Genomic DNA, 7,324 nt, shown 5'->3' with positions numbered 1-7,324 from the left:
ATTCCGTGTAATACAGTGACATAGGAAGTGTGGAGGGAAAAAAAGGAAACATTCTCCTAAATTACCATAGGGTTAATATCATTTTGGCATAGCAGAAAACAAGGGAGCTAATATAAAGAAAAGCTTAGTTACCCAAATTGCAGTGAGTTCTACTTTTTAAAATATATATATCACTTAAACAGTATCAAAATAATATTCACATTAATGATTCTTAATGCAAAATTCATTTTAATATGGTAAACAAATGACAACAGTAATTTTGTAGATTCTGCTTGGGTTGTAGTGACCCCATTATCTGGTCAAAGGGCTGCATGGATGCAAGAGACAGGGTGAGTTAAAGTTTAACTCCCAGGAATTGTAAACCAAACCTAAAGCCACTGAACCTTTGGAGTTTGATATGATGATTAGAGCATACCCAGAGTGACACGTTGAATTCGCCATAATCAAGGAAACCTTTTCCGGGTGGGGATCTCTGAAATCACTCAGGTATTGTCCATGTGTTTTGCTTTTTCTATTTCAACTCTGTGAAACTGTGCGGTGTGGATCAGTGGGAATGCAGTGAAAAACAGTTTTTACCCTCTTCCACTATAGAGCTGAATTCAGAGATGTTTCTAGTTTGTTTTTATACTAATGAAGCCACCTGAAAACAAAAGAAAATTAGAACGATCATATAATCTCAAAATGAGATGGCAGCTGTTTTTGCTCCTTGATTTAATCAATTTCTGAGGGTAAAAAAAAATGTAGATTTATCACTTTGGGTATAAGAGTAAGGCTAATGTTTCTGAGAAATGTATTTAGCAATAGCCAGACAGCTGGGAGAGTTGTGGTTGCCTGCCTGTCCTGGTCCTCAGATCCCAGGAAACGTAAAAGTATAATTAACAAGAGAATTAGTATTAACATCACTGACAGAGTCTGAGTTCTCTGTATAGGTCATAATTTCTACCATACTTTAGACTTCATATATTCAATTATCTTCTTTCCTCTCCTCCTTTATCCTGCACCACCACCAAAAGCACACATAAACGCACACACACACACACACACACACACACACACACACACATGGAAAATGATTGGTTTGAGTATATTAAATCTCAACCTTGAGATGGCTAATTATTAGATATTTTCCTTTCAGGATGGTTTGGGCAACTGTGCCGCAGTGGATATATTTCACATGATCATTTTGTTCACTCCAACAAGATGATTCACAATCAGACTATGATGGTATTTTACCTAAAAAAAGAAATCAATCAAGGCACTTACCAGGAATATCCCATTCCTCCCAGAAATCTCTTAAATACTCTGATTGAAATAGTTTTGTTCTATGATTACCAAAGTAAGTTCCAAGGAGAATGGGTTCCCAAACAAGTTTCTTTACCATGGGACTTCTTAGATGTGTACTGTGTATCTCCAAGAAGATGACTAACACACCATCATTTATGCATTGTGCAGGATTAGTGTTCTGCAAAACGTGCATTGGCAAATTTAACTCTAGTTGTATACAATTTAAGATCATCAAAGATGTGGTGGTCTGGTCTGAAACATGCTTTTTTATTAATATGTGCTGAGATGCATACAGTAGGAGCATAGGTCTGGAAATAAAAGTGAAACCACTAACTTGTCAAAGCACTGAGGGCTTCCCCTGTTAAATACAGGTAATAGACAAATGACTTACAGGTTCATTTTTAAGGGCAATATTTTCTGGAATAGTATTGATACTGCCCATTTGAGACAGTTCTCATATTTTACTGTTTCAATTTATTATTTATCAAGTGTAAGGGAAGGAGAAAGATAGTTGTCAAGAAAAAAGAAATTAGTTGTTATGGGCAAACGTAAAATGGCATAGTAGATATGAAAACACTGAATATTTGGTTATTATTTCCAATTGGGCTAATACAAAGTTGCTTTTGTGTCTTTTCAAATATAGCATTTCCTACACTGTATTCAGTGGATGTTAATATATGTGGCTCAAAAAGAGGGATTCTATTGTCAACTAAGTTGAGGAAATGGTGGTTGGACAAGTTAAAGCAGGTCTTGTTACTACATGAGTATTTTGAATAATAATAATAACAGACATTTATTAAGCATATTGCCAAGTGCACTTCTAAGTGCTTTCCATGCATTTATCTCAAGTTATTCTTAGAAGAGTCATATAAGGTAGATACTATTATAACACTTTTCAAAACGAGAAAACTGAGGCACAAGTAAGTTACCTAATGGGCTGAACATCACCCAGTTAGGAGGTGGCAGAGCCAAGTTCCCCAGCCAAGTGGTCTGACTCCAGAGCCCAAACATAGAACCGTGAGACCGTCCTCACAGTGACTGGAGATTTACTCTGTGTGTAAATGCATTCATTCATCTTGAATATCTAGGAGAGTAGGCAATGTTCTGTTTCCTAAGCTTAATTTACAACAGAACATCTTCTTTCAGTAACATTTATTAACATCTCTCAGAAATGGTACCCCTCAGACTACAGATTAAGACAGAACAAATCATTTTTATAACCTGTGTCCAGCATTCATCACAACCAGAATTGACTGAAACCATCACTATTGAAATCATCACGATTGCAGACCTCTTAGGTACCTTAGAGTCTAAACATCTTTCGTCAAACAGGACCATGCCTATCTTAGAGACTTTCCAAATTAATTATAGACAGAACACTGGACTTTTCTCCTGACAGAGCTGGGTTGGACTGCTTGTTCACAAACTCCCTAGGTTTGTGACCCTGGGCATGATATTCAGCTTCTCTAAATCTCAGATTCCTCAAAGGTTAAATGGGGGCAAAATCTGTCCTGCAGAATTTAGTAAAGATTAAATGAGATGATAAAGCAAAATAGTTAAGCACAGTCCCTGGTACACAGGAGGAATTCAGCAAAACTCTCTTCCCTTTCCATTTCTCTGTTGGTAAAAACCTCCAGAAAAGTTACCTAAAACTTTCTAAATTTACCTATTAGCTCCTCTTTGTTAAAACAATGCTACTATCATTTAAATGAAAAACTGTATGTAAACAATGAAGTTTTCTGATGAGTCACAAAGTGAAACCCCATTCCATTTATTCAGAAAATAAGAGAACTTATCATTCTCTTTTATTCTAAAAAAAGAATTTTTTCACTGAAACCCCCAAGACACCCTGTCACAGTGTGTGTTCATTTCATCACACAGCCAGTTGATATTAAAAATCTGTTTCAATAACTATCTTTTAAAATACTGTCATCCTACAGAAACCTGGGCAGTATGGGTAGTACGCTGGGTACCATTGCACAATGGTTTTCATTACCTTATGTGTCTCTAAATGACTCAATAAGTTCAAACAAGATGGTATTGATCCACGGAGGATAAACACCATTTTATCTTATTCATGGAAACAGTAACCAGGCTCTTCTAAAGTGCAGTCGTAACAGTCCAAACTCCCCCAGGGAAAGCATCTGGAAAAAGGAGCAGCACGTCTACAGTGACATTCTGTATTAGAAATCTAAATCCCATCTGCTCCTTGGCCTGATCAAGTAAAATCCAGGCAGTAATTAACAAATATTTACTGCTGATTCGATCAGAAAAGCTGGTTTATCACTTTATTCCATCAGACCTAACCCAACTAGGTTATCAGCATTAAAAACTATTTCAAATTTTTATTTTAATAAATTAGAATTTTGTGATGAATATTTTTGATGGATCCAAATGAAACATTAAAATATTTCTCTTTATAAAAATAGTTGTCTTGACTAAAATATACTGGTATCTTAAGCTCTCAGATTTGATTTTCTTTTAAGGATATACACTAAGCTTGTTTTTTCCTTATTCGGATATATATGTGGAATTTTATATATGTAGGTATTACTGATCATACGGAAAACATTTTCCAGATTTGCTTATTCCAATAGGACTCAGTTCCTGCTAAAATTAAGAGGAAAGTAATAATAAGGATTAGGATAACTCGCTCTAGTTTGCAAGGTTATGTACAGGGTTCTGCCCCAGTCAGTAATATGGCTAAAGAGAATTAGCATATGACAATTTGGCCAGACAGAATGACTAAGCGAGCAAACTGGTTTGCAATTCTATCAAAATCCCTCCTTCAAGGACATAGCAATGTCTCCTCTTCCTCTAGCAGTTAAAAAATGACCATTGTTTTGGGATGCCCAGTGGACTTAACACTAGATTTACATAACAAAATTAACTACCATGATACCTTATTTCTATAAAATATTCCAGTTTACATAGCAAAATTAACTACCATGATACCTCATTTCTATAGAATATTCTAGTTTACAAAGCATTTTATACAGAAGAATTTAGATTTTTTTAATGCCAAATTTCTTCATAGTCAACTTAGTAATCCTAGTTTCTTCAAGGTAATTGTCATTATTCATCACTGAACGATGCTCTCACCTAGAGTTTATAAGCTTAGCTCCATTTATGTAGCAATAGTGCAGACTACGTAGGGAGCCTTCAACTACTGTCTTGGGCATTAACTGATTTGTTGATGAATTAAGAGGTTTGATGAAACTGTGAAGAAAGGACATAAGGATCCAGATGGAAGGTGAGAGGAGAACAAGTCCCATGCAGGTCCCAGAAGAAAACAACCCTAAAAAGATTTAAACCAGTGCAGATGTTGTAACTAAGACAGTGAAGGAAGCAAAGAAGGGAAGATTCTATAACATCTCCTTAAAAACTGACAGAGCACTGACAGGGTATTAGGTATAAACGTAATTGATTTTCACTTCTATTAACCCATCTGTAGTATCCTTCTATCCAGCTTGTCTATTAGGTTTATATTTCGTGCTCAGCTGGGGCTCAGCTGGGGCCTTCTGCATGAATTGGCTTAACCTAAAACCTGTGCTTACTTGCAGTGGAAGTCAAAAATCAGAATCTGATACCATGGCGGAGAAAACTCTGTTGGCACATACAAATGCCCACCTCAGGAAACCTCTTTCCAATCCTCTTTCCTGAAGAGCCCTAACACTGCCTCACAATTCAGGCATTTACTACCAGCCAATTGACACTCTATGATGATGATAACAATGATATTAATAATAGCTCTTATATCCTTATATAGCTCCTGCCATATGCCAGACACATAGATTAACTCATTTAATCCTCTGGAATCTCCTGGAATCGGTACTGGTGCAATTCCATTTTTCCAGTAAAGAGGTGACGTCTCAGAGACATGAAAAATATTGCCCAAGATCACACAGTTAATCAGTGGTTAGAAACAAGAGTGAACTCCAGGAGTCTGGCACATAGACCCTGCAAACAGAGTAAAAATGGAACACTGAGAAGCACTGAGTCTTGGAGTTAAAAGGAAACGTTGAGGTCCTTTGACAGAGAAAAAGCTGTATGGGTGTCCCAAGGATAAAAGACACTTTTTATTAGGGTAAGAACCCACGTGCAGTACTCCACCCCTCAGGCCGGCCCTTTCCATTATACCACCTCCCACAGGACAGCATTTCTAATTCATCCTGATTTTCTATGCAAACTCTGAGAGAGAGATTAATAGGACCTCCACGATTATGAGGAAATATCCCCTTCACTCTGAGTGCCACTCTCCCTGTTATGTTCAGATTCAGGGACTGACACAGCTGGAGACGCAGTTAAAGGAGACCTCTCTTGTGAACAAAGAGACTGCCAGGCGCAGGTCACAGAGGAAATATGCACAGACACAGGCCAGGAAACACAGTGGAGTCACCTCTGAAAATACAAAGTAATTGTCCTGAATGACTTGGCTGCCTTACACTGGAATTCTGTTAGTGTCTGAAAAGGACATAGCACCTCCCACCTGGAGGACACACCCTTCTCCCCAGGGAAAGGATAATTGGGTTGCTAGGTCTCTGAATGCTAAGGGAATCCCATATTTAAACTGACCTAATTTGGAGCTTTAAATTGAAACCCAGATGCACCCAAATAGCGGCTCCACCAGCCTCAATAGAGTTCTTCATTTAGGATAAAAAGAGTATGTTTCCAGAAGTTCCTCTTTAAAATACAAACTAGTTGGAATACAGAGTGGGAGTGATCAGGGCACTTTGAGGTGTTGACATTCAGGAACACTGTAGCCTAAAATCACCTAGCATATTCACTAGTCTCATAAAGCCTTATGGAAATGGTACTTAGGACAAATAAGTTTTGATGGTGGGGAAGAGAAGACGTAGAAGAGAGATGGCCCAGGGTGAAAGTGTCATGGGTAACCAGAGGATAACAGAAGGTATTTGAATGGCAGGTGTTTGTCTGATTTTTGAGAAAGAATTTACTTATTAAATAATTTTGATTTATTATTAAAGTAATTTGAGCATCACTCTTACCAGGTACTAATTCCTCCATGTGTCTCTCTCATTTCATAACAGTTACTTAATACAACTGCATTACTTAAATTGGAATCAATCAGGGAATGCCATTATGTGGTCCCAGAGGGTAATAAAGATAAGAGAAAAAATTACAATGTCTAGAAACTCTTATTCTTATTTGCCTTTCAAAATAAGCCATAAGATCAAATATTTACTATAATAATAATAATTCAGCTTACTACTTCCAATAATAATAATTCAATATTTCAAAGTATTCCCCAAATTCCAATGAAACAAAGCTGATTCATGGTGCTGGAATGGCCAAGAGGGAGATGATTGCAATGTTAAAGCAGAAGGCTCCGGACCCAGAATGCCTGGGCTCAAATCCTAGTTTCACCACTTACTAGCCATGTGACCTTCAGTAAGGTAACTTCTCTGTGCCTGTTTCCTCTGTTGTAAAATCAAGGTTGCTTTGAGATTAGATCAGAAATTACACATGAAGATCTTAGAACAATACCAAGTAAGTGTGCATAAACCTCAGCTATTGCAGCTATAATTCTCATCTCATTTCTATGTTGATTACACAATGCTTTACTAGAGGAAAATGGTTAGAAGAGAGAGAGGCTATGAGATCAACATGCAGAAAGTGTATTTTAGCCTGGAAGTCAGTGGCTTAGAAATTAACTATCCCCACGACTGGCTTGCTGTGCAAATTGGGAACAATTTCTCCCTGACTCTGTTGCAGTTTTCCCAAGGCAGAGATGTCCTCTATCATAGGCAGGGCCTCCTAATTAAGTCAGTATAGAGTGATTTAAAGGAACCTGTGTAATTAGCAAGAGAAGCAGACTAGAAATCTGGTCTGAAATCACCCCAGAGTACAAACTTCTCAGGCTCTGTTATTTTCACTATTATGACAAAAGAAAAAAAAAAAAACAAACAACCATCAAAGTATTCAAAGGCACAGTACTCTCTATTGAATAAAATAGCCACCTAACTGGGGACAGAAGGCAAAGAGGTAGAAGAAGAGATAAAGAAAAACATTAGTGAGT

At 37.3% G+C, this 7,324-nt stretch overlaps 1 protein-coding gene across 2 annotated transcripts in view; it reads left to right on the top strand.

Moving 5' to 3' along the window:
• The first annotated feature begins 394 nt into the window (after positions 1–394).
• The window catches only part of A1CF (APOBEC1 complementation factor), a 79,052-nt gene continuing 72,122 nt past the window's right edge, over positions 395–7,324 (top strand). The window contains exon 1 of one of the 2 annotated variants that reach the window (XM_036828953.1): positions 395–486. The gene's annotated coding sequence lies outside the window, so the exon portion shown is untranslated. The remainder of the gene's footprint in view (positions 487–7,324) is intronic. The other variant, XM_036828954.1, reaches the window with a different exon arrangement.

This window comes from Balaenoptera musculus, chromosome 16 (assembly GCF_009873245.2).
Source record: "Balaenoptera musculus isolate JJ_BM4_2016_0621 chromosome 16, mBalMus1.pri.v3, whole genome shotgun sequence".
In the NCBI taxonomy this organism is placed as follows: domain Eukaryota; kingdom Metazoa; phylum Chordata; class Mammalia; order Artiodactyla; family Balaenopteridae; genus Balaenoptera; species Balaenoptera musculus.
The sequence above is the reverse complement of the archived record's forward strand: the minus strand, read 5'-3'. Positions and strand labels throughout refer to the sequence as shown.